Consider the following 27,109-nt stretch of genomic DNA (forward strand, 5'->3'; position numbering starts at 1 on the left):
GAGCTGAACTCCAGAAGCGAGGTGAGAGTGACTGCCCTTGACATCAAGCCAGCATTTGACCGAGTGTGGCGTCAAGGAGCCCTAGCAAAACTGAGGTCAGTGGGAATCGGGGGAAAACTCTTGGCTGGTTGGAGTCATACCTAGCACAAAGAAAGATGGTTGTGGTTGTTGGAGGTCAGCCATCTCAGCTCCAGGACATCACTGCAGGAGTTCCTCAGGGTAGTGTCCTCGGGCCAACCATCTTTAGCTGCCTCATCAATGACCTTCCTCCCATCACAGGGTCAGAAGTGGGGATGTTCGCTGATGATTTCACGATGCTCAGCACCAGTTGTGACTCCTCAAATACCGAAGCAGTCCATGTACAAATGCAGTAAGACCTGGGCAATATCCAGGCTTGGCTGACAAGTGGCAAATAATATTCACACCACACAAGTGCCAGGCAATGACCATCTCCAACCATTGCCCCTTGACATTCAATGGAATTACCATAGCTGAATCCCCACTATCAACATCCTGAGAGTTACCATTGACCAGAAACTGAACTGGACTAGCCATATAAATGCTGTCTCTACAAGAGCAGGTCAGAAGCTAGGAATCCTGTGCTGAGTAACTCACCACCTGACTCCCCAAAGCCTGTCCACCATCTACAAGGCACAAGTCAGGTATGTGATGGAATACTCTCCAGTTGCCTGGAAGAGTGCAGCTCCCACAACACTCAAGAAGCCTGACACCATCCAGGACAAAGCAGCCCGCTTGATTGGCACCCCATCCACAAACATTCACTCCCTCCACCACTGACGCACAGTAGTAGCAGTGTGTACCACCTACAAGATGCACTGCAGCAACTCACCAAGGCTCCTTCGACAGCATCTTCCAAACTCATGACTGCTGCCATCTAGAAGGACGAGGGCAGCAGGCACATGGGAACACCACCACCTGGAAGTTCCCCTCCCAGCCACTCACCATCCTGATTTGGAAATATATCGCCGTTCCTTCACTGTCGCTGGGGCAAAATCCTGGAACTCCCTCCCGAACGGCACTATGGGTGTACCTACACCCCATGGACTGCAGTGGTTCAAGAAGGCAGCTCACCACCACCTTCTTAAGGGCAATTGGGATGGGTAATAAATACTGGCCTAGCCAGTCATGCCCACATCCCACGAATAAAAAAAAAATTCTTCTTATTGATCTAATGGCTTATTATTGCAAACTACATACACAGGGAGTATAGAGTAAATCCCCAGAAGGGGTGCTCACATATAAAATTATGACCCTAGTGCTCCAGGTATGTTTAATGTCAGAATAACAAGTGTCTGGTGAGCAATAAGGTTTCAAATTTGTTCCTTACTACTATTTGAGAACTCTGATAACATATCAGCAGGTGTCCATATTAAGCACTAAAATAAAAGCAAAATACTGCAGATGCTGGAAATATGAAATAAAAACAGTAAATGCTGGGAAAACTCAGCAGGCATGGCAGCATCTGTGGAGAGAGAAACAGAGTCCAGTATGACTCTTCTTCAGAACTAGGCTCATATGAAGTAATTGTTTTTCTATCAACATGAAGACTATACATGTGGATTTCTGCTCAATCATTGACCCTTTCATGGTTACTTTTTTATCTATTCCTCACAATTTTGACTCTTCCTCTGCTGAAGGCAAAGACTCACACTGGGTCTTGGCACTACAAACCCGGGTTATCCCCTTAGTTCCTTGGCCATCTTCCACTTGTTGACACTTGTTGAGATCAACGTAGTCAGTGAACAGTCAACCTAATCTAGTCCTCAGCCTGAATCTACACACACTTTCAAACAGTAGGCAAGTTGATTAAAATCAGAACCAGATGTCCCTGCTGACCTAACCCAGGAGCACTGAGACTAATCGATGCTACATCTGTCATGATTGACGGCAATAGCCCAGATCCAGCTGGAAATCAACTCTTAGCTGTATTGTTCACTTCCAGATTGGGCAGCTAGGACATTTGGATATGTAGTCTTATTAAAATTCAAATTCAGTTAAAGAATAAATGGCCCCAGTCACTTGGGCACTTGCATTGAAGGAATCTCACGCTTCAGATTTATTTTCCTACATCTAACCATTCACGCAAAATGGCTGACTGCACTGATTCCAGCCATGGCCTGCAGCTCACTGCAATATAGGTATGTACCCCATTCCCCCCTACCCCAAGAGTCAGCTACCTTCAAATGGTAGTGACAGTGCTACAGGGGATTGTGCCTATCTAGGCTGGTCTCAGACATTTGCGCTCAGGTCCACAATGACCTGATGCCTTGTTGACCCATGGCAATCCCCTACCTGCAGCCATCTAAGTCACTGTGGTGCTGGATTTTAACACTTCAGTGTCATTCCAGGTATCAGCTGTGGACCTGGCTAGCATCTTGTGTTGATAGCTCATGATGCAATCTGGCAAGCCATGAATGCTGTATTCTGGAGGGAAGGGGACTATATCCATTTTTAGACAAATGGGCCAGTTCAGACACTAAGGGGTGTGTTTGCCACCATTGATGAATTCCCTCAGGTCCAGGGATCATCAATTATACTCATGTAGATTCCTGAATAGAAAAGGCTTCCACTCATTGAATGTGCAACTGGTCAATGACCACAGGCAGCACACCTTGTATGTGTGTCCCAGGCAGCTGTCATGATTCCTTCATTCTGAGCATCCCAGGTGGTGTACATCTTCAGGACAACATCCAGACTCTGTGGGTGGCTGCTGGGAGATTAAGATTTTCCTCTAAAGAGATGGCTCCTGATGTCTGTGTGGTACCCAGCCAAGCATGCAGAGGGACACTACAACCAGAGCCATCTACTAACCTGTACCTGCATTGAACAGACCTTTGGCATCTTGAAGATGCACTTTTGTAGCCTTGACTGGTCAGGTGGTGCCCCCCAGCACAGCCAGCCAGAGTGTCTCATTGTGATTATCTGCTTCATGCTGTACAACATGACTATATAAAGAAGTCTGAAGCTGAAAGAAGAGGAGGACCTGCAATGCCACTCTTCCAGCAGAGTGGTACCCAGGCATCTGAAGCAGTCCCAGGGCTCACAGCCACTGGCAGGCTGGCATGGCTGCATGGGCCACGCTAATTCAGCAACATTTTACCCAGCCTCATAACAGATGTGTCTGTCACTAACCTTCTGAGAGAAAGAAATTATCCAGCAAGCACACATCTGAATAATACCATTAGCACCCAAATAAAATGGAATCTCCACAGCCATCTATTGCCGCTCATCACAGAACATGGAAGCTCACCTAGCCCAGGCACCCCCAACCCCCTGCCCCAACTTAATCCTTATCTAACTTTTGACATAACTTCAATAACACAAGTCTGATTTATTTCATTATCAGTTATAATAACAATAGGAGACATGAATGACCCAACACCGAGCTTCACCCTGGTGACCCGTTAAATGGTCTGGCACCTTGTGCTCTTGCTCATTACTAACAGGTGCTCCCCCTGTGGCTGAGGAAGAGATGAAGGCTGATGTGTGATGGCTTCCATCTTCTTAAAGCTGCCCCTGGCCGCTCCTCCACAGACTGCTGTGCCTTCATCATTTTAGGGGGAGCCTCTTCGCATGGCTTTGTGGCACAGATGGTTCCTTAGTTGGAGGGGCTGAGAAGGCAAAGGATGATGCTGGTGTCCCATGAGGAGTGGCCCCCTCATCAGCCTTTTTGACAGCCTCAGTCCTTTCATGGCACTTTGGCATGCTGGATGCGGCCACCAGCTGGACTGCAGCTGGCATCTATTCTCAGCATCTTTGCACCATCAGTAACACTGAACAGTTCGTGCCACAGAGTCTCACACTTTCTGCATTGGTCAGCATGCTGCTCCTGTACATACTCAGTGGTGCTACATAACTCTCTAACAGACCACCAGATCCTCAGTGGAGGAGCTCATCCCTGAGCCATGATAGAGCACACCTGTCATAGCTCTGCAATGACTCAGATCTCCAACAGTCTGGAACTCATCTGCCTCTACTCGAGGAAGAATCATCTTGTGTGATACCTGAGGCCCAGCATCTTCACCCACCAGAGCACGGCTGTGTCTATCCTTCATCGCACTTATAAGAAGATTTGAGAGGCTGCTACCCCATTTCCCATTTCCGCACAAGGACATTTTACAGCTGGCCAGGAAATGAGATTTTTGTCCCATTGATCTGAACTGAATTCAACTCTAGATTTTGGAGTGAAAATAGTGTATTGAGTTATACCAATCAATCCTTATTCATTTGTTTTTGCTGTTTGCTTTTTAGTGAGGTGATCGTAACCCTGCAGGTGCCAGATCAAATCTCCCAGGTTATGTACCTGCCCTGGAGATGCTGGGAGCTGATGATTCACTATTTTCACCTCAACTGGCAGGCAGCAAAGATACCTGTTCAAAACCAGTAACCCTTTTATATACAAATAGGCCCGAGGATGTCAGTGGGACCTGACTGCAATTTTCCGTTGCTGGTCTAAATGAAAAACCTAGCTGGGAGGAAGAAAGTGACTTGAACAGGCCCCAAAATGTTAAACTATTCTTGTAGGGCCCAGGAATATAATGCTCCTCCAGGACACAGAAATTTTAGGCCAGTACCTCTTCCCTAACCCCGTCCTGCAGCCTTTTCCCCACCTCTCTCTGATCACAAGGCCCGTGTGCCACCTATCTGACATCCTCTAGGCCATGAGGTTTCCTGCCAATTCCTGCGCAGATCAGTTGGAAAGTAATCAGGTGGTGTTTACATGAGGCCTGGGAGTTTAACATACATGTATACATTCATGGGACTGGGTGGCAAGTCTTGATATCTAATGCTTGACAGTAGAAATTCACCAGAAAATTTGTGTTACTAATTCAGGTCTGCTATAGGTATTTTCTCATGGTCAGTGATATGCTTTACTTTTACATTGTCCTATATCTAGTTACAAGATAATGTAACCCTGGGGCATAACAGTTACCTGGGTGGTAACAATAATATCCCCATATGATCTGGGCTAGATAGTATGTTTTTTGCACATGCACTTCAATCTCTCCAAAGGCGGATTGAGCAAACACTTGGTGAGAAGAGGCTTGATACAAATCGTTGAGTTGCTTTTACTTCAGTGACTGAACATTCTGATCAATGGCAATGATCAGATCCATTTAGTCCCAATGGCACAACTTTCCTTTGTGTAATAATGAACGTGCTAAATTGCCATAACAAAAGTGTGTTGCCTTGCTTGACTTGATCCCCACTCTCCTGCATTCCAACCTTCCTGCAGCCTTTTGCTGCCTAACTACTTCTCACTATTATTTCAAGCAAACTTAATTATGCCTGTGTGTTTCCTTTCTTCCCATTCCCAGCTAGAAATATGCATTATTGACTTTCAAATGCAATGGGTGTAAGCTTTTTAACTATTACAAAAACAAGCTAATGAATTATGTTAAATCTGTTTAAAACACTGGTTCGGCCTCAACTGGAGTATTGCATCCAGTTCTGGGGACCCACTTTAGGAAGGATGTGAAGACATTAGAGAGAGTGCAGAAAAGATGCACAGGAGTGGTTCCTGGGATGAGGCACTTCAGTTATGAAGATAGATTGGAGAAGTTATGACTGTTTTCCTTGGAGAAGAGAAGGCTGAGAGGAGATTTGATCGAGGTATTCAAAATCATGAAGGGTCTGGACAGATAGGGAGAAACTGTTCTCACTCATGAAAGGATCGAGAACAGATTTAAAATAATTAGTAAAAGAAGCAATAGTGATATGAGGAAAACCATTTTCATGCAGTGAGTGATTGGGGTTTGGGATGCTCTGCCTGAGAGTGTGGTGGAGACCAGTTCAACCAAGGCTTTTGAAAGTAATTGGATCACTATCTGAAAAGACATTTGCAGGGCAAGGGGGAAAAAGGCTGGTGAGTGGCACTAGGTGAATGGCTCCTACAGAGAGCTGGCACAGACATGACAGGCTGAAAAGCCTCCTTCTGTGCTGTAATCATTCTGATTCTACAAAGAAATGACAACAGCATCTTCACATCTTGCTTTCTAATTTATCTAAACATGATACTTCTAAAAAAGCAACATTAAAAGTAGCTTTTATCTCGAAAGCACTGGAAGAAATGACCTTGGAAAATCAAAAACATGAAAATGTATAATGCCAGTGTGTTTGGAGAAATGGGGGTAACCTCACTTGTTTTATAACTGTTGGAGAGAAAAAAAACTTGCATTTTTATACAACAACAATGCCTAAAGTGCTTTACTTGATAGTGTTTACATGTGGCGGGGGGTGGGGGGGGTAGAATTATTTTTCTGGCCCCTGGGAGTCCTCAAAATCGACTCTGGACCCCATGAAGTCTCATGGCATCAGGTCAAACATGGGCAAGGAAACTTCCTGCTGATTACCACGCACCACCCTCCCTCAGCTGATGAATCAGTGCTCCTCCATGTTGAACACCACTTGGAGGAAGCACTGAGGGTGCAGAATGTACTCTGGGTGGGGAACTTCAATGTCCATCACCAAGAGTGGCTCAGTAGCACCACTACTGACCGAGCTGGCCGAGTTCTAAATGACATAGCTGCTAGACTGGGTCTGTGGCAGGTGGTGAGGGAACAAGAGGGCAAAAAAATCCTCATCCTCACCAACCTGCCTGTCGCTGATGCATCTGTCTGTGACAGTATCGTTAGGAATGACCGCTGCACAGTCCTTGTGGAGACGAAGTCCCGCCTTCACATTGAGGATACTCTCCATTGTGTTGTGTGGCATTATCACCGTGCTAAATGGGATAGATTTCGAACAGATCTAACAACTCAAGATTGGGCATCCATGAGGTGCTGTGGACCATCAGCAGCAGCAGAATTGTACTCGAACACAATCTGTAACCTCATAGCCCAGCATATCCCCCACTCTACCATTACCATCAAGCCAAAGGATCAACCCTGGTTCAATGACGAGTGCAATAGGGCATGCCAGGTGCAACATCAGGCATACCTAAAAATGAGGTGTCAATCTGGTGACGCTATAACACAGGACTACTTGTGTGCTAAACAGCAAGTGATAGACAGAGCTAAGCGATCCCACAACCAATGGATCAGTCTAAGCTCTGCAGTCCTGCCTCATTCAATTGTGAATGGCAGTGGACAATTAAACAACTCACTGGGAGAGGAGGCTCCACAAATATCCCCATCCTCAACAATGGGGGAGCCCAGCACATCAGTGCAAAAGATTCGCAACAATCTTCAGCCAGAAGTGTTGAGTGCATGATCCATTTTGGTCTGCTATGGAGGTCCCCAGAAAGACAGATGCTAGTCTTCAACCAATGCGATTCACTCCATGTGATATCAAGAAAGGCTGAAGGCACTGGATACTGCAAAGGCTATGGGCCCTGACAATATTCTGGCAATGGTACCGAAGACTTGTGCTCCAGAACTTTACGCACCTCTAGCCAAGCTGTTCCAGTACAGCTACAACACTAGCATCTACCGGGTTATGTGGAAAATTGCCCAGGGGTAGGTCCTGTACACATAAAGCAGGACAAATCCAACCCAGCCAATTACCGCCCAATCGGTCTACTCTCAATCATCAGTAAAGTAATGGAAGGGGTCATCAACAGTGCTATCAAGCATCGCTTGCTTAGCAATAACATGCTCATTGATGTTAGTTTGGGTTCCGCCAGGGCCACTCAGCTCCTGAGCTCATTACAGTCTTGGTTCAAACATGGACAAAACAGCTGAACTCCTGAGGTGAGGTGAGAGTGACTGACCTTGACATCAAGGCTGCATTTGACCACATGAGGCATCAAGGATCCCTAACAAAATCTGAACTCAATGGCAATCAGGGGGAAAGCCTTTTGATTGCTTGATAGCACCGCTGATGACTCCTTCCATTACTTTACTGATGATCGAGAGTAGACTGATTGGACGCTGATTGGCTGTGTTGGATTTGTCCTGCTTTTTGTGTACAGGACATGCCTGGGCAATTTCCCACATAGCCGGGTAGGTGCCAGTGTTGTAGCTGTACTGGAACAGCTTGGCTAGGGGCACAGCAAGTTCTGGAGCACAAGTCTCAAGTACTATTGCTAGTTGGAGTCATACCTAGTGCTAAGGAAGATGGTTGTGGTTGTTGGAGGTCAGTCATCTCAGTTCCAGGACATCACTGCAGGAGTTCCTGAGGGTAGTGTCCTTGGCCCAACCATTTTCAGCTGCTTCATCAATGACTTTCCTTCCATAATGTCAGAAGGGGATGTTCGCTGATGATTGCACAATGTTCAGCACCATTCACGACTCCTCAGATACTGAAGCAGTCCATGTCCAAATGCAGCAAAACCTGGACAATATCGAGGCTTGGGCTGACAAGTGGCAAGTAGCATTCAAGTGTTGGGCAATGACCATCTCCAACAAGGAAGAATCCAATAATCGCCCCCTGATGTTCACTGGCATTACCATCACTGAATCCCCCACTATCAACATCCTGGGGATTACCATTGACCAGAAACTGAACTGGACTAGTTATATAAATACTGTGGCTACAAGAGCAGGTCAGAGGCTAGGAATCCTGTGACGAGTAACTCACCTCCCGACTCCCCAAAGCCTGCCTACATTTTACAAGGCACAAGTCAGGAGTGTGTTGGAATGCTCTCCATTTGCCTGGATGAGTGCAGCTCCCACAACACTCAAGAAGCTTGACACCATCCAGGACAAAGCAGCCTGCTTGATTGGCACCACATCCACAAACATTCACTCCCCCCACCACCAACGCACAGTGGCAGCAGTGTGTACCATCTACAAGATACACTACAGGAATTCACCAAGACTCCTTCGTCAGCAACTTCCAACCCCACGACCACTATCATCTAGCAGGACAAGGACAGCAGATAGATGGGAATACCACCAACTGGAAATTCCCCTCCAAGTCACTCACCATCCTAATTTGGAAATATATCGCTGTTCCTTCACTGTCACTGGGTCAAAATCCTGGAACTCCCTTCCTAACAGCACTGTGGATGTACCTACACCACATGGACTGCAGCGGCTCAAAAAGGCGGCTCACCACTACGTTCTCAAGGGCAACTAGGGATGGGTAATAAATGCTGGCCCAGCCAGGGAAGCCCACATCCCATGAATGAATAAAAAGAAAGGTTTTTTGGGGGCATGGCGAAGCCACATCAGAACAGCTTCTCAATGCCCACTTCCCAGGTGTTGGTGGGAACAGAGTTGCCTGCCCATTGCATGGAGATAAACAGCCAATTAGGACAATTAAGGCCCCACCTGGGAGCCATTTTCCAAAGATGATGGCAGTTTCCTGTCAGAGAGGCTTCCTGCTGAGTGCAGACCCCAGCAACTCATTTGAGGCAGCCTCCCAGCAGTGGGCCAGGGAGCCATCAGAGTTGGAGACCCCATGTCCCATCGAAGGAGCTGCCAGGATGAAAGACTGCAACAGCGGCCAAAAGCAGTCCTGTGGAAGAACTCACCCTCCATTTGGATGACCCAAAAGATATGGGCCTCTTCATTGCCAAATTTGCAGGAGGCATCTGTGAGCATCTCTATTCTGAGACACTCTCATCCTTGACAACAAAGTGGTTGACAAGTTTATATGTTTGGAACCTGGTGATGCCAAACACTAAGGTCAATGTTTCTTATTCAATATTTGAATAGTTCACCTGGTCAAGTGACAAACCTTTGGAACCAAACGCAACTTCTCTGCCTCCCTGCAACAGACATGCCCTGTGACTCTTTTGTGAAGTGTCTACTCCGAGTGTAGTTTCTTTCCTTGGATCGTACTAGCGTAGGCATACTTCAGCAGAAAGTGACTGATTTAACAAATCAATTGTATGTTGATGGTCTTCATGACACAAGAATGGCATATCTTTCTTGAGAAGTGTGTGCAGTGATGAAGCTTTCTCTGAAAATTTGAGATATGTGGTGCCAAAAAGTTAAACAGGCCCGAACATCTCTCTAAATCTACTTTAACTTGAGGAGTAGGTATTGATTGTGCATCCTCAATCCTACAGGGATCTTGTTGTATTCCAGTATCAGAGTAAATTGAACCAAGCTACCTGCTGCTTTTCCCATGGCAACGCCTCAGCAAATCAGAGCCGACTTGCTAACCAATCAGCACCCTTTTCTCCTGTAGTATAAATTGTTGTGATTGTTTGAAATTTGCACCTGATGAGTCCAAGCTGAGCAGTTTTGGCAACATGTCTCTCTTTTCAGCAATATTTAAATTGAACCAAAGAAATGGCTCACATTAATAGCACATTTTTTACAATTAAAACCATCCCTTCTAGCCATCTCCATTAGAATGTGAAGATTCTTGTCATGGACCTTCTTGGTACTCCCCATCACTGCTGTATCATCAACGATACAAACACACCAGGAACACTCATGGTAATGCGATCCATATGTTGTTGAAACAGGCTCTGACTCTGATAGACTGAATGGTAACCGTAGAAAGCAATACCTCTCAAGCAGTGTTCTGAATATCATTCATTCCTATGAATCCTTAGACCAAGATCCATGCTTCCCATCCAACTTCAAAAAGAACTTAGTTCTAGCAAACCTTGGGTTGAGCTTCTCCAGCATTGGCATCTTATCAGGACACCTCTGGGTGCTCAATTTAATCCTCGTGGATCTAAGCATACTCTAATGGTACCATCTTTCTTAATCACAGTGGTTATAGATCTAGACCAATCTGTGTGTTGCTGAACACAGCAAATAATTGCTTGTCATTCCACTGCACCAAGCTTAGCCTTTAACTTGCCCTTTATAAGGACACTGCACTTCTGTGGTGAATCTACAGAAGGAACTGTATCATCTTTCAGGTGAAGAACTGCATCTGCTCATGGTGTCAAACTTCTCCAGGTACTTCTGTTGCAGATCTTGAACAGACTCAACAGAATCAGGCTTGCCTTGACTATCTAGCATTGGTATTTTACTGACCTCGTGAATGGTCATGATCCAGAGCTCACTGCATGCTGGCAGTCCTGCTACTGTTGGTCCACTGGTGTCAACAACATAGAATATTTGTGGTGACCATGCAGAACTTCTGTATCTGCACTTTAATGTCAAAACAACCACCCAGTAGACTGGTGAACTGTTGTATGCATTGTGTCTAGCTCTTTATCTCTGACATAGACACTTTACCTGGCGAAGTGGGAGTCTGAGTATCTGTAGTGGTAAAATATTGGCACTTGCCCCAGTATCTATCTTCAGTCGTAACTTGTGCTTGCCAATTTTACACAGACATATGATCTCAACTGTGGTGAAAGCTTCCAGTTGGATGATTGCATCCACATGCTGTGCAACATGCTGTCATTGTATGGGAAGCTTGTTCACTTTCGAACTTGTGACTATCTCTCTCGGTGCCTTCTTTGCCATCCAAGTCTTTGCCTACCTAATGGACATGACTGTGCTTGAACTGGTATTTGGTGAACTCTTTCTTATTCTTGCCACAATACACACCTGCTTTTTGCTGAACTATGACTTTCTGTAACTCTGGCTGTTTCCTAGTTGTCAGGCTTTCTACACAATAAATCTTGCCTAGTGCCCCTTTCAACCACACACCTTGCAGATGTCTCTAAATACAGGGCAATTATGTGGTTGATGCATTAGTCCACACCTGCTGCACATCTTGCCCTGTCTAGGTGCCATGGCTAAGTCACTTAGGGTTGCTGTGGCTCCAAGTGCTTGCAGACATTGCCTGCTCACAACTACAACCTCCTATTTTCAGCCATCTTTATAAGAAACTCAATGTTATGTCCCTTTTTCATTTCAAGCAGATCCTTTTGGAACACCTTCTGTTGGTGTTGATACGATTACCAGCTCCATTATTCTCTCAGAATTCTGCATCTGAAAAATTGCAATCTCTGTCTTTGTCTCGACATCTTCTAACAAACTGGTCAATAGTTTCTTTGAGCTGTTGTCTATAGGCCATCAGTTTGAGTCAATGTATTCCGAAGCTGACCTTAACTTTTAACTCTGGACAACACTGGAGGATCAGTTTAGACAGGTCTTTCTGGTTTGCTTTTGACAGTCCAGAAGTGTTAATGAGATGAAGACTTTTATTGTCAATTGTTTTCTTTTTATCTTTACTGCCTAGTCATTGAGCTCTGCGATTTCAAGATCTAAGAAGCACAACTCCTGCGATGTCTAAACAATTTGAGTTCATTGAGGATATTTGGAGCTTTCCAATTCATAACTGGATACTTCATTGTCATGCTGTTAAAATTTCTTGATTCTCAAGAATTCTCTTCAAAGATTTTCCCCTTAAACAACTTTTTCTCAATGAGGAACAATGTAGGTTTACTGCACATGCAGCACTGGACCTGTGCCACAGCCCGAGCTCTGTAACTCTTTCGAGTTATCAACAGTCACAGATTGTAACTCTTTCGAGTACATTCACAGTTCTTGGTTTCCGGGAGTGGGACATGAACCCACCACCTTCTGATTCAAAGACGAGGGTGCTTTGAACTGAGCCACAGCTGACACCTCACAGCCCGAGCTCTGTAGTTGCACTGCAGGATTTGAGCCGCTGTCTGGAGAGATTCCACTCACAGAGCTCTTTGGTAGGAAAAACCTGTGATGCTCAATGGCTCTGCAGTCTTGTGGTCCCAATTCAGATCCACTTTTCCAGCCCGATTCCACCAGAACACTGCCATTCTAGTCGACTGCTGTTCCAATACACTTCCCCCTTCAACTACTCACTGAGTACTGATTCTTGAGGGTGATTTTTGGACCAGGTCCCAAACTTCGCAGCCCTGCTTCTTCCAGCCATTTGTCAGTGTTATCCCAAGCTTTATGGCTTCTCCTATTGCCTAACAATGTCACCATTTTGTGACCACTGTCATCGTGTTGTGCACCGCTGTCACCATGTGCTATTGGTTCTTAACAGAAATGTACCAAACACTTAAGCAGAGGGTTCTTATTGAAGAATAGCAGAATTTCAAGAGAGCTCTTCAAACACCTATTACCTGCTGCTCAACACTGCTCGAGCTACTATATCACATGTAACTTGCATCAATTCTCATGATGTATACCAAATTAGTTACATATTCAGCAGTATGTCAATCAGTATGTTAAACTACATGCACCACAAAGTATTATCATAACTGACATATCATAATTGCAGTCCGTGCCCATTTGCAGCAAACCTGGATAACATCCAGGCTTGGGCTGATAACTGGCAAGCAACATTTATGCCACGCAAGTGCCAGGCAGCCATCCTAAACAAGAAAGAATCTGACCATCTCCCCTTGACATTCAATGGCATTACCATTGCTGAATCCCCGACTATCAACATTCTGGGGATTACCATTGACCAGAAACTGAATTGGACTATCCATATAAATACTGCAGCTACAAGAGCAGATCAGAGGCTAGGAATCCTGTCGTGAGTAACTCACCTCTTGAGGTGCATATTTGTCTTACAGTGTTTGCTAAATCTACAACTGCCAACTATAGTTATTGGAGAAAACAGATGTGCTGCCTTTCTGTGCTCCTAAAGGTGAAACTCCCCAAAGAAATCCATAACAACAGTCCTGCAGAACTGATGAAACATGGTAAACTCATTTCTCCCTGTCAGGGGGAACGTTCAGGAGTGGGGACGATTGGGGACGCGCTGCCATTTTATGTGGGCGGGCCAATTAAGGCTCGCCCAGCGTGACATCCGCCAGGAAGCGCTATGCACTCCCTGTGCAGGCGGGGGGGGAATCTCTCAGCTGAGAGTGCGCTCTTTCGCGCATGCGCGTGAAAGAGCACACTCATGTCCCTGAGGCTAAGTTCTACCTCAGGGAGATCGGCGCCAAATTTTAAAATGGTGAAGGGGCAAAAATAAAATTTCCCTGACATGTCCCCTCATGTGACACTGTCCATCACTTTTAATTAAACTTCTATTAAATTTTTAAAAACTTCCATGAAATCTCATCCCACCCGTGGATGAGGTTTCATGCTTTTTCTGAAGCCCCCCAGGGCTCCCGGCCTGCCCGCCAACCTGAAGGTTGGACATGCAGGTCCTTTAACTACTTCAATTAGTGTTTAAATGGCCCATTACATTACATTATATTTCACCCCTCTCCTAACTATACTCAGTTCTGTTGAAGGGTCATGTGGACTCGAAACATCAACTCTTCTCTTCTCCACCGATGCTGCCAGACCTGCTGAGTTTTTCCAGGTAATTCTGTTTTTGTTTTAAATGGCCTCAATTGGCTGTTGATAGGTCATCGGCGCGCAGCTGATTTGGCTGCACCCCTGCTGATCTGAAAAATGAAATGATGCGGAGTGACGTTGGGAGTTCTGCCCAACGTCATCCCGCATCATTTTACGCGTCAGCGAGCGGGTCCTGCCCCCTGCTCGCCGAACTCAATATCCTGCCCATAGTAATGGGCAGCAATTGTCTGCAAGAATTGCTCTCTCATTTTATGAAGACTAAGGGATGATGATCGTCACACTTACAGTTGAGATCCTACAGTGCCGTGTCCTGGGGTGGACATCATTTTGATTCTGTTACAAACAAATATTAGCAAATCAAAAGGCTTTACCATAATAGATGAGCTGCTCCACAAGGGTCACCTCCAATATTTCTAGAATCTCATTGGCATTAGTGATGTGAAATTTGACAGGGAAACACCAGATGGGGGCTGACATTTTCCCTCATGACCTTCACTTCCATAGAATTGAAAAGCTCAAATTCCTCTGACTCTCGTCACACATGGGCACAAACTTAAAGTCCTAAGTGATACTACTGGTGAATGTTGGGACAACTATGGTCACCAGGGTATATACATACACCTTTTGGCTAGATAGAGGTTTCAGAGGCCAATGGAGCTATACCTGAATGGAACAACCCTCAAACACAATCCATATTTGGCCTGATTCCAAAGTGCAAGGAACTGCCACATCTCGTCAACAGTTTGCATGCATAGCATCAAAAAGATTCATTGCTTTGCAGTAATGCATTCCAAGACCTTGCACAAACAGATGAAATAAGCCCCAGACCACAGCACCCCACTCAACTCCTACAGGTATTTGCCACAGCATAATGAAACCACTTCTTAAATAAGAATGACACCAATCTGATTTCTAGAATTTTTTATCTGTTACACAGTTTTCAATGCATGTATCTACAAGCCTGTAATGCAAACTGAATCTTAATTCAGCCATAACCTGAGAAAGTATGTACATTTTTTGTACAACACAATAAGGAAAATTAAAGTCTTGGAATTAGTGGTAAAATGCAACAATTTTCATTACAAGCCTACCGACTCCCACAGCTACCTCGACTACAGCTCCTCACACCCCGCTTCCTGTAAGGACTCCATCCCATTCTCTCAGTTCCTTCACCTCCGTCGCATCTATTCTGATGATGCCACTTTCCAAAACAAATCCTCTGACATGTCTTCCTTCTTCCTTAACCGAGTTTTTCCACCCATGGTGGTTGACAGGGCCCTCAACCGTGTCTGGCCCATCTCTCGCGCATCCGCCCTCACACCTTCCCTTCCCTCCCAGAACCATGATAGGGTCCCCCTTGTCCTCACCTATTACCCCACCAGCCTCCGCATTCAAAGGGTCATCCTCTGCCATCTCCAGCATGATGTCACAAAACACATCTTCCCTTCACCCCCTCGGCGGCTTTCTGCAGGGATCGTTCCCTCCGGGACACCCTGGTCCACTCCTCCATCACCCCCTACACCTCAACCCCCTCCCACGCCACCTTCCCATGCAACCGCAGAAGGTGCAACACCTGCCCCTTTACTTCCCCCCTCCTCACCGTCCAAGGGCCCAAACATTCCTTTCAAGTGAAGCAGCACTTCACTTGCACTTCCCTCAATTTAGTCTACTGTATTCGCTGCTCCCAACTCGGTCTCCTCTACATTGGAGAGACCAAATGCAGACTGGGTGACCGCTTTGCAGAACACCTTCGGTCTGTCTGCAAGCATTACCCTGACCTCCCTGTCGCTTGCCATTTCAACACACCACCCTGCTCTCATGCCCACATGTCCGTCCTTGGCCTGCTGCAATGTTCCAGTGAAGCTCAACGCAAACTGGAGGAACAGCACCTCATCTTCCGACTAGGCACTTTACGGCCTTCTGGACTAAATATTGAGTTCAACAATTTCAGATCATGAACTCTCTCCTCCATCCTCACGCCTTTTCAATCCCCCTTTTTCCAATAATTTATAAATTAAAAAATATATATATTTGACTTTTCCCACCTTTTTTTAAATTTATTTCGATCTATTGTTTTAACTCCACCTTTTAGCCCATTTCGATCCCTTCCCCGCACTCCACCCCCACTAGAGCCATCTGCCACTAGCTTGTCCTGCTTGCTACCCTTAATGTCCCCATTAGCACATTCCTTAGATAATATCACCACCATCAACACCCCTTTGTCCTTCTGTCTATGACATCTTTGGCAATCTCTTCTTTGCCTCCATCTATCACTGGGGCCCCCTATCCAGCTCTACCTGTCCCACCACCTGCAACCAGCTTATATTTCACCTAATTTCTCTATTTCCTTAGTTCTGATGAAGAGTCATTTGGACTCGAAACGTTAACTGTGTTCCTCTCCATAGATGCTGTCAGACCTGCTGAGTTTTTCCAGGTATTTTTGTTTTTGTTTCAGATTTCCAGCATCCACAGTATTTTGCTTTTAATTCAAATGATTTGACTGGCAAGAGACCAAGTGGAGGGATAATGGACAGATGCTTTAATTGGAAAGATGCAACTAGAGTACGAAAGGGATCTTTGGTGGGGTCTTAACTATCCGTGCGTCATTCCGATCCTCAGTTCAGCGGGCACGCAGCGGAGTCGGCTGCGCGGCTACCAAACTGTCAAAGGCCTATTGAGGCCATTAATTAACTAATTAAACTGATTCTCAGGACTGTCCGTCCAACCTTAAGGTTGGTGGGCAGACAAAAAGCCCAGGTGGCCTTTGCATTTTTCATGGAACCTCATCCACGGGCGGGATGAGGTTTCATGAAGGTTTTATAACTTTAATTTTAAAAAATTTAAATAAAATTCAAAGACATGTCCCAACTCATGCGACATTGTCACATGAGAGGACATGTCTGAATAATTTTTTCAAATCTTTTTCTCAGGTTTTCACAATGAAATTAAACTATTTGAGGCAGCTCCGTGCCTCAGGGAGATTTCTGCGCCCTTTTGCGCGCATGTGCGAAAGTGCGCAGGCCCCGACTCTCCCTCCTCCCCCAGCCTGCACAGGGAGCGTTGAGCGCTTCCAGGTGTGCGTCACACCGGGTGGACCTTAACTGGCCCGCCCACGTAAAATGACAGTGCGCAGCCAATCATGGTCGGCGATCGGCAGCACGCCTGCCCACACCTGCTCCCGCCTGCCCACACAACGGGGAGAAAAAATCTCCCCATATGTACAAATTGGCCAATGGCACAAAGATTGTAGCAGTTGAGATAGAAGCATAAAATTTCAAAGATATTGATAGAATAAATGAAAGCTCTAAGCTGTGACAAATGGATTTATATGTAGGCAAGTGTGAAGCCATCCACTTTCGACCTGAAACAGCTAATCAGGGTAACTTCTAAATGGTGAAAAGCTAGACACAGTGGAGGCCCAAGATACTTGGGGTTTTGTGTACCATAGGTCATTAAAATGTAATAAGCAGGTATAAAAAACATCAAAAGCTCTAATGGAATGCTGGCCTTTATATCTAGAGAACTGGGATACAAGGCAATAGAAGTCATGTTTCAGCTACACAATGCTCAGGTCAGACCACATCTGGAATAGTGTGTTCAGTTCTGGGCACCACACCTTAGGAAGAATATATTGTCCTTTTGGGTGGTAGAGGTCATGGGTTTGGAAGGTGCTGTCAAAGTTTAAGATATCAAGGGTTACAGATAAGATAGAAACTATTTCTGTTGGTTGGGAAATCTAGAACTAGAGGCAATAGCCTAAGAATTGGTGCCTGGCCTTCCAAGAGTGAAGTTAGGGAACACTTCTAAACACAAGGTTGTAGAAGTGGAACTCTCTTCCAACAAAGGCAATTGATGCTTGATCAATGGTTAATTTTAACTCTGAGTTGGATAGGATTTTTCTTAAGGAATTTGGGGAGAAAAAGGGGGTGTACCGAGTTCAGTTGCCGATTGGCCATGATTTCATTGCTTGGCAAAACAGACTTGAGGGGCTAATAGCCTACTCCTGTTCCTGTGTTTCAAGTCAGTAGTGGGTTGCCCCTCTGAAGCACAGCACATAATGTCTCCCTGAAACTATCATTTTTGCTAGTTCAGAAACTAATTGCTAGTTCTAAAACTAATGAAGCAGCAAATATTTCTTAATCTACTCTTAGGTTGTTTGTTTGTTTTTACTATATCTTCCCAGCCACTAGCCTTAGTGAATTTGGTAAATTTGTCTTGTGTTTGTAAGACCTGCACATGAGTTCACAACACTCACATCAAATAAGAGATTGGAAAGAGTAGCAATACTATAATTCCCTATCCATGGAACGCTCTCACCTCTGAGGGAGAATATTGATACCTGGTTACAGACTTGACCATATAAGCTTCAATGTAGTGCTGAGCGATTGCAGCATTATCTGAGGTTCTGCCTTTTGGGTGAGAGGTTCAACCAAGCTTAAATGTTCTTTTATATGTAAAAGCTTACATGACATCTTTAAAGAAAAGTAGGGAATACTCACAATGTTGTCATCTTTCAATCAATATCACCCAAAACAAATAATGGGATCATTCATTAACTGTTTCTGGGGCCTTACTGCTAAATTTTCTTACATAACAAGTGAGTTCACTCTAGTTGTGAAGTATGTTGGAATGTTCTGAGGACATGATGGTGTGCTGTACTAACTATCAGTTCTATCTTGAGCACTGTTGGTTTTCCATTTTGATTGCTGAGTTCTTGATTTGGTAACCTGCCATTTCAGAGCAGTTGGGGGCACTGTTCCCTCTAATCTGCACAGCCATGCAAGAACTTGAAGGTGCAGGCTGTGCACAAGCTGGTCAAAGTTCACCACTCAGCCCACACAAAAAAATAAGGGCTCACACACTTAAACAAATCAGCCACACACCTACCTATAAAAAGAGGGGTTACATGGGTCTGGTAATATCCATTTATGAAGTTATGATGAGTTAACTTCTGATCCTGAAGGAAGACCAGTTCTAGTTTGTTGCTAACATTTTCAATTAACATTTCAATTGTCATTTTTCTTCTGCAAAATGATATATTTGAAGGCCAAAAAGTGTGATTGGGTGTAATTGGATGGGTTGGGTTTATGAAGACCATGCTGGAAAACTAGATTAACATCAACATCTATTGCTTATTTTCCTTGTAAATATCTGTTGTGTAGTGGGTGTTTATGCCAACTACTCTATTCTTCAGCCCATGTGGTGACGTGTGACATGAAACAAGAAATCTTACCTTGCCAACCACACTGCTGCAAACCATTAGAAGACATCACAATAAAGCTACTGAAATGATTCATGTGGTTACAGTTATGACGAGCATAAAATAGATGATATTTTCATTGCTTTAAGGTGATCATGTGATAATAAAAGACCATTAGATATACATTATACCACCTTTTCCTATTGTGCATCCCCACCCCCCACCACATCAGCCCCCCTGCCCCCCAATATCTCTACATTCTGACCTTCTGTCAAATTTTGTATGGGGTCAGAAATGGCATGTTTTCCATTCTGAGTACCCAATGTCAGCATCAAGAACAGCATGGTTGGATGCAGAACAAAGGACCTGCATCCACATGGCACTTAATTTAGTTTATCAGAAATGTATCAGAGAATATTGCATATCATGGGTTATTTTTTCAGTGACTTATTATTGGCAGATAAATGTAGCAGCCATTTTGCACACACCAGAATCCCATCAATATTTTTAATAGTGTTGTTGAGGGAGAAACACATTGGTCAGCTCACCAGAGAAGTCCTTATTCATTTTTGATTAGTGCGACAGAACCATTAAAATCTAACTGCATTAATGAGACTGGATAACGAAGTGTTACTGTTCTTAGAAAGCTCATATTGGCCCTGATTTTGTGGTAAGCAGTAAAGGAACGGCATTACGGCTCATTACACCGACAGTGTAATGGGCTTTTGAGCAACTGCAAGGCTACAAGGCATCAAAGTCATCCGCAGTATTTTGCTTTTATACAAGGCATCTGTGATGTGTGAAAGCAATGGTTTGTCTCTTTCAAACAATCAAATTGAAGCAGTTTCATTGAAACATGCAAATTGAGTATAAATTACAATACATAACTCAATGTAAAATCATGTGCAAAAAGCAAAATAAAGTAAGGGAAAGAAAGATGGGATTAACAGAGGGAGGTTAGAGGCAGAAAGAAAAAATAAATAAATTTTAAAGCTTAATGATTGGTTAAATTCTGAAGGATTGGGAATCCATAGTTGTAAAATTAAAATTTTGAGGTAAGGCTGTTTGGCAGTAATTAAACTTGGCACACCATTAAAGATTCTCTTACATCAGAATGCACCAGCCCGAACAACTTGTTTGATAGTGACTAAGTACTTCAAATTTACACCCTTCATGTGGTTCAATGCTGAGTTGTTTGGTGAGGTGCCAGGATAGCGAAGCTAATGGAGGAGCATAGCAAATCAATCAGCATCATTCAGATTTCTGCAATTAACTGTGTGTGTGATGATGTCAGAAATTGCTGCACAATTTATCTCATTGAATGCTGAAACCCACAATTGTCCCGACCACAAAAACCAGGCCAATGTGTCTGTTGTAGTTCCAAGGTATACTTATCAAAATTTTTGCAACACATTTGCTGTCCAGGGGATTGAGTTTTATGGCTCACCTGATTGATGGCACCTCTAAGAAAACCACACATAATTGCGTGCTTCAATCCTCCAGTGGGCCTGTGAAACCATGCCTTCTGACTCGAGACAAGAGTTCCACCAACTGAGTCAAATTGAGCAATTGTATGTCATCAGTCTGACATTTGCCATTTCCCATACCTGCCATTCTGTGGCCTATCTGTATGAGCTTAATAACAATTTGTTGTTGCAGCCTGTATGGGAACAAAATTGAAGTTCTTACTTTTTTTAAGATAGCACCTTTACAGCTAAATGAGAATACTTTTATCCCACCATTTTAGGTTGATTCCAGTTACTTCCATGAAGTGAAGGGTCAGTATATAAGCCCCTATGTCATACAGTCATCTTTTTAAATGTGTTTTATTCTTTGATAGCAGGAGGATTATTGATGAAGCAGCAAGATGGTTGTACCCTGAAAAATTTCTGCAGTGATGCCAGCATTGTGGTGATTGGCCTCTAACAACCTTTCCCTTTGAAAGGAAGAAGCCACTGGAGGGTTTCCCTTTGACCCTTATCGACCAAAATTTTGCTAGATTTCTTGCTGTCATGTTCAGTCAAATGCTGCAATGATGCTGAGAGCAGCTAATCTCACCTCTCCTCTGGCACTCAGCACCAATGTTGATATCTGAATCAAGGAGCCAATCTGGAGTCATGTGGTCCTGATGGAACCCAAAATGAGTAGGCTGTTGGTGAGTACATGTCATCTGCTGGCACTAATGAAGAAACCTTCCATGACCTTACTGATTGGCCTTCTGCTGAAAGCCCATCTCCCCTTCTCCTCCTCCCTCTTCCAGAAAATTGTCCTGCCCTGTATGATCTGTATTCATTCTACCAGTTATGCTATATTCCAAGGGTAATGTCTACCAGGAGCAACTTGTTTTTTTTTTTGCATAAGTCTTGGAATCAGCAAAAACATCTCCACGAGCTACTATACCACTTCCTGTAGACTTTTGCAACTTTATATACAAATTACCAAACACTTGTAGAATCATAGTCACAGACAGAAGTCATCAACCCATCTGCGAGTAGTTGATGCTCCATTTAAATAATAGCTGGTGTGGGGTCCTTCTCGCTGCTGAGCATTTGTTCAGCTGTGTGAGGTTAAGAGCGGGTGATAGCTGGAGTGTTGAGCTCCAAAATGGCACCGCTGGTGTCAAATTAGCATTGCATGCTGATTGATGTCATGACCTGCCTGCTTTACATATTTCTAGTGGATGTTTATTGAGTCCATTAATGTCCTTATCAATAAGGCATCTGGTGCAATTTTCCCCACAAGTGTGTGTGCACATTGCAGATACCATTTTGGTGCACTAGAGGCACTCAAATAATGGGTGTCAACAATTCCAATTTATCACCCCAGGTGTTCAGTATTAGTCAGGATTTTATCTGTGTTCGTGCCTTTTGTGGTGTGCGTGTTTCTTAACGTCAGATGTAGTAAATCAAATTGTTTTGACCCTGCCATCAATGATGGTTAGGATCTTAGGAGGAAGCCTAGTAGGATCATTGACTTGGCACTTTTGACCTGACATTTGCAAACTCTTCAATCATGTCTCTTGCACTCATACTTGTCTCCACCAGACTTAAGGATAGAGTTTCCATCATCTGTTAGTTGCTTAGTTGACCATTGTCAGGAAGAGATATTGATGTCTATAATGTTATTGGGAATTATTTTTAAATTGGACTTGTAGTAGAACTTCAATTTTATCAAAGAATAAAATACATTTAAAAAGATGACTGTATGACATAGGGGCTTATATACTGACCCTTCACTTCATGGAAGTAACTGGAATCAACCTAAAATGGTGGGATAAAAGTATTCTCATTTAGCTGTAAAGGTGCTATCTTAAAAAAAGTAAGAACTTCAATTTTGTTCTATGTGTGTGTCTTAATTGGATTAAAGACAGCTAGTCTGGGTGCTTTGATGTATAGTAGTTTTGAGATGTTAATTAGATAATCATAAGGAGGAAAAGGTAAAGCGTATATTTGCATTTGTTGAAGAAAGCATTTAAGAGTGGGAGTAAAATCTTGCACCTAGCTGGGAGTCACCAAGCAATGTGTTTATATTACTAATAAAATTGTTGGAATGAGAGGTTTATTGTTAGGAGAGGTGAAATTAAAAGACCTAATAATACAATGGAAGGTTTACATTCAAAGGGGAAGCTAGGTATAAACAGAAAGGAGTCTATGTGTCAGTCAGTGGCATTTGAGATCTAACCAGCCTGTGGCACCTAACTGTCTGAAAAGGAGCCAAATTGCAAGGGACTTATTTTGAATTCATAAGTTCAAATATGATTTGCCTGGTGTCTGTTTAAAGTCTATGGGTTATTGTTGCTTTGGTGAAGATTTACCTGGGAATGATTAATTTGGGGATTTGCTTAAAAGTTATTATGGTAGTAATTTGTAGACGTGTGTATGTGTTTAATTTGTTGCTAAATTAATATATGTTTAATTTAGTTTTATATAAAAAAACTTCTTGCGGCTTTGTGGTTTTATTCCTGAATTCAGAGCTGCATCTCAAACATACCAATTGAAAATATAGGTTATGACAATTGTTCAAGTTTCCCTCTGGGATTTAAACAACTCAACATTTACCAACTGCTGTGTCATATCAACCTTCACCATTCTTGACAGGATGTAGTAGAGCGACAGAGTATTGGCCTAATCTGTTAGTTGTAGACCACCTTAGTTCTGCCTGTAGCCAACTGCGTTGGGTGTTTAGAATACAGGTGGCCCTGTATCATGGCTTCGTTAGATTGTTGCCTCATCCTGATGATGACTCTAGCAAAACCTTCTACACTTTGCATTAATCCAGAGTTGGCCGCCTGGCTTGATGATGATCAAGGCATGAGGAATGTGCTGGGCTATGAAGTTACTGATGTCCCACAGCACCTCATGGATAGTCCATTATGGGCTATTGGCCATAACCAGTTGCGCTTGCCTATACATTGCCCAATGGAGGATGTCCTCATGGCGAAGTTATGAGTTTGTCTTCAGAAAGGCTGTGCAGTGATCCCTTCTTCCACTACAATCAGGAACAGACCTGTCTGTAGCAGTTAAATTGTTGAGGATGATTTGGTTACTTCCTTGCTTTGGTTCTCTCCTCATCTGATGCAGGCCCAGTCTGACATCCATGTTCTTCAGGATGGCCACTTGTGGTACTACCGAGCATTCCTGATGGGCATTAAAGATACCCCCCCACCCCCAACCTGCATCTCTCCCCCTGCCCTCTGTAATATTTTCTGTGCTCTTGCTTCTCAAAGAGTTTCCTGCAAGTGATGGTCAACTTGCAGGAGTACTCATTTTACAGCTGAGGGCATGGTAGGTAATGATTAGCAAGACATTTCCTTGTTCTTATTTGACCTCACGTCATGAAACTTCATGGAGTCAATTTTAAGCACTCAAAAGCCCACTTTTTTATTCATTTATGGGATGTGGGCTTCGCTGGCTAGTCCAGCATTTATTGCCCATCCCTAGTTGCCCTTGAGAAGGTGGTGGTGAGCTGCTTTCTTGAACCACTGCAGTCCATGTGGTGTAGGTAGACCCACAGTGCTGTTAGGAAGGGAGTTCTAGGATTTTGACACAACAAAAGCGAAGGAACGGCGCTATATTTCCAAGTCAGGATGGTGAGTGACTTGGAGGGGAACTTCCAGGTGATGGTGTTCCCATCTATCTGCTGCCCTTGTCTTTCTACATGGTAGCAGTCATGGGTTTGGAAGGAGCTGTCGAAGGAGCCTTGGTGAATTCCTGCGGTGCATCTTGTAGATGGTACATGCTGCTGCTACCATGTGTCGGTGGTGGAGGGAATGAATGTTTGCGGATGTGGTGCCAATCAAGCAGACTGCTTTGTCTTGGATAGTGTCAAGCTTCTTGAGTGTTGTGGGAGTAGCACTCATCCAGGCAAGTGGGGAGTATTCCATCACACTCCTGACTTGCACTTGTAGTTGGTGGACAGGCTTTGGGGAGTCAGGTGAGTTACTCGTCACAGGATTCCTAGCCTCTGACCTGCTTTTGTAGCCACAGTATTTTTATGGCTAGTCCAGTTCAGTTTCTTGTCAATGGTGACCTCCAGGATGTTGATGGTGAGGGATTCAGTGATGGTAATGCCATTGAACGTCAAGGGGCAATGGTTAGATTGTCTCTTGTTGGAGATGGTAATTTCCTGGCACTTGTGTAGTGCAAATGTTATTTGCCACTTGTCAGCCCAAGGCTGGATGTTGTCCAGAGGCAGAATTTTATATTCAGCATACGGGCCTGACACACTGGAACATAAAATGACATGGGATGATGTCGGGCATGCATCCTGACGTCATCGTGAAGTCACGTGATATTTTGTATAATTGAAAGGCCTATTAAAGCCAGTGACCAGGTAATTAACCTGAATTTTACACTGCCCGTCCAGCCTTACGGTTGGCAGGCAGGCGAAAATGCCAAGCAGCATTTACGTTTTTTAGGAAACCTCATCCACGAGTGGGATGAAGTTTCCCAATGCTATTACAAATTAATTAAAAAGTTTCATTTGAACGTAAAAACATGTCCCATCTCATGTGGCACAGTAACATGAGGGGACATGTTTCATTGAATTTTTCTGCTCTTTATTAATTTTTTTCAAAAAGCGCTTCAATCTCCCTGAGGCAGCTCTGTGCCTTGGAGATTGAAGTGCTCTTTTGCGTGCATGCACGAACTGCGCGCTAGGCCTGGCTCTCCCTCCTCCCCCCGCCGCACAGGTCGTGCTCATGCTACCACTCGTGATCCACCCTGGGCGGGCCTTAATTGGCCCTCCCGTGTGAAATCAGAGTGCGGAGCCGATTGCAGGCGGTGGTCAGCTCTGCGACAGCTCCCGCCGAGCCCACCCAATCAATGTAGAATCCTGGCCCAGGTCTTGCTGCATTTGGACATGACTGTTTCAGTATCTGAGGGGTCACGAATGGTGCTGCCCAACTGTACTACTGCACCCACACTATTGGTGGATTTATTTAGTCAGAGACATGATGTACACAAGTGTTGGAATGTTGGTTAACTAATATGAATCATGAGCATAACTAGGTCAGGCTGTTGCTTGACTAATATGTGGGAGGGCTCTCCCAGACCTAGGTGAGGAGAATTTTGCTGAGGCTGAAGTTGCCTTAGTCTTATCCTGATTGGATGCCTTAGCTTTTGTCAATAGATCCACCCAATTTTCTTCTTGGTAGTTAATTTTGTATTTTGTTTAGGAACACAAGAAATAGGAACAGGAGTAGGCCATTCAGCCCCTCAAGCCTGCCCTGCCATTCAAATAGATCATGATTGATCTTCTACCTCAATGTGATTTTCCTGCACTATTTCCATATCCCTTGATATCTTTAATTACTAGAAATCTATCCATCACTGTCTTGAACAGACTCAATGACTGAGCCTCCACAGCCCTATGGGGTAGAGAATTCCAAAGATTCACCACCCTCTGAGTGAAGAAATTCCTCCTCCTCTCAGTCCTTAATGGCCTACCCCTTATTCTGAGACTCTGTTCCCTGGCTCTAGACACCCAGCCAGGGGAAACATCCTTCCTACACCCACCATGTTGAGCCCTGTTAGAATTCTGTATGTCTCAATAAGCTCACCTCTCATTCTTCTAAACTCTAGAGAATACAGGCCCAGTCTCCTCAATCTCTCTTCATTGGACAGTACTGTCACCCCAGGAATCAGTCCAGTGAACCTTAGTTGCACTCCCTCTATGGCAAGTATATTCTTTCTTAGGTAAGGAGACCAAAACTGCGTGCAATATTCCAGGTGTGCTCTCACCAAAGCTCTATATAACTGCAGCAAGACTTCCTTACTCTTGTACTCTATTCCTCTTGCAATAAATGCTAACATACCATTTTCCTTTCTAATTGCTTGCTGCACCTGCATGTTAGCTTTTAGTGACTCATGAACAAGGACACATAGGTCCCTTTGGACATCAACACTTCGCAATTTTTCACCATTTAAGAAATACTCTGCATTTCAGCTTTTCCTACCAAAGTGGATAACTTTGCATTTTTCCACATTATATTTCATCTACCATGTTCTTGCCCATTCATTTAGCCTGACTACATCCCATTTTTACATCCTCCTCACAACTCCCACTCCCACCAAGTTTTGTCATCAGCAAACTTGGAAATATTACATTTGGTTGCCACATCCAAATCATTGAAATGGATTGTAAATAGCTGGGACCGAAGCACTGTTCCTTGCGGTACCCCACTAGCTATAGCCTGCCAAACTGAGAATGACCCATTTATTCCTACTTTTTCTGTCCATTAACCAATCCTCAATCAATGTCAGTATATTACCCTAAA

This window comes from Cetorhinus maximus, chromosome 17 (genome assembly GCF_964194155.1).
Source record: "Cetorhinus maximus chromosome 17, sCetMax3.hap1.1, whole genome shotgun sequence".
Lineage (NCBI taxonomy): Eukaryota > Metazoa > Chordata > Chondrichthyes > Lamniformes > Cetorhinidae > Cetorhinus > Cetorhinus maximus.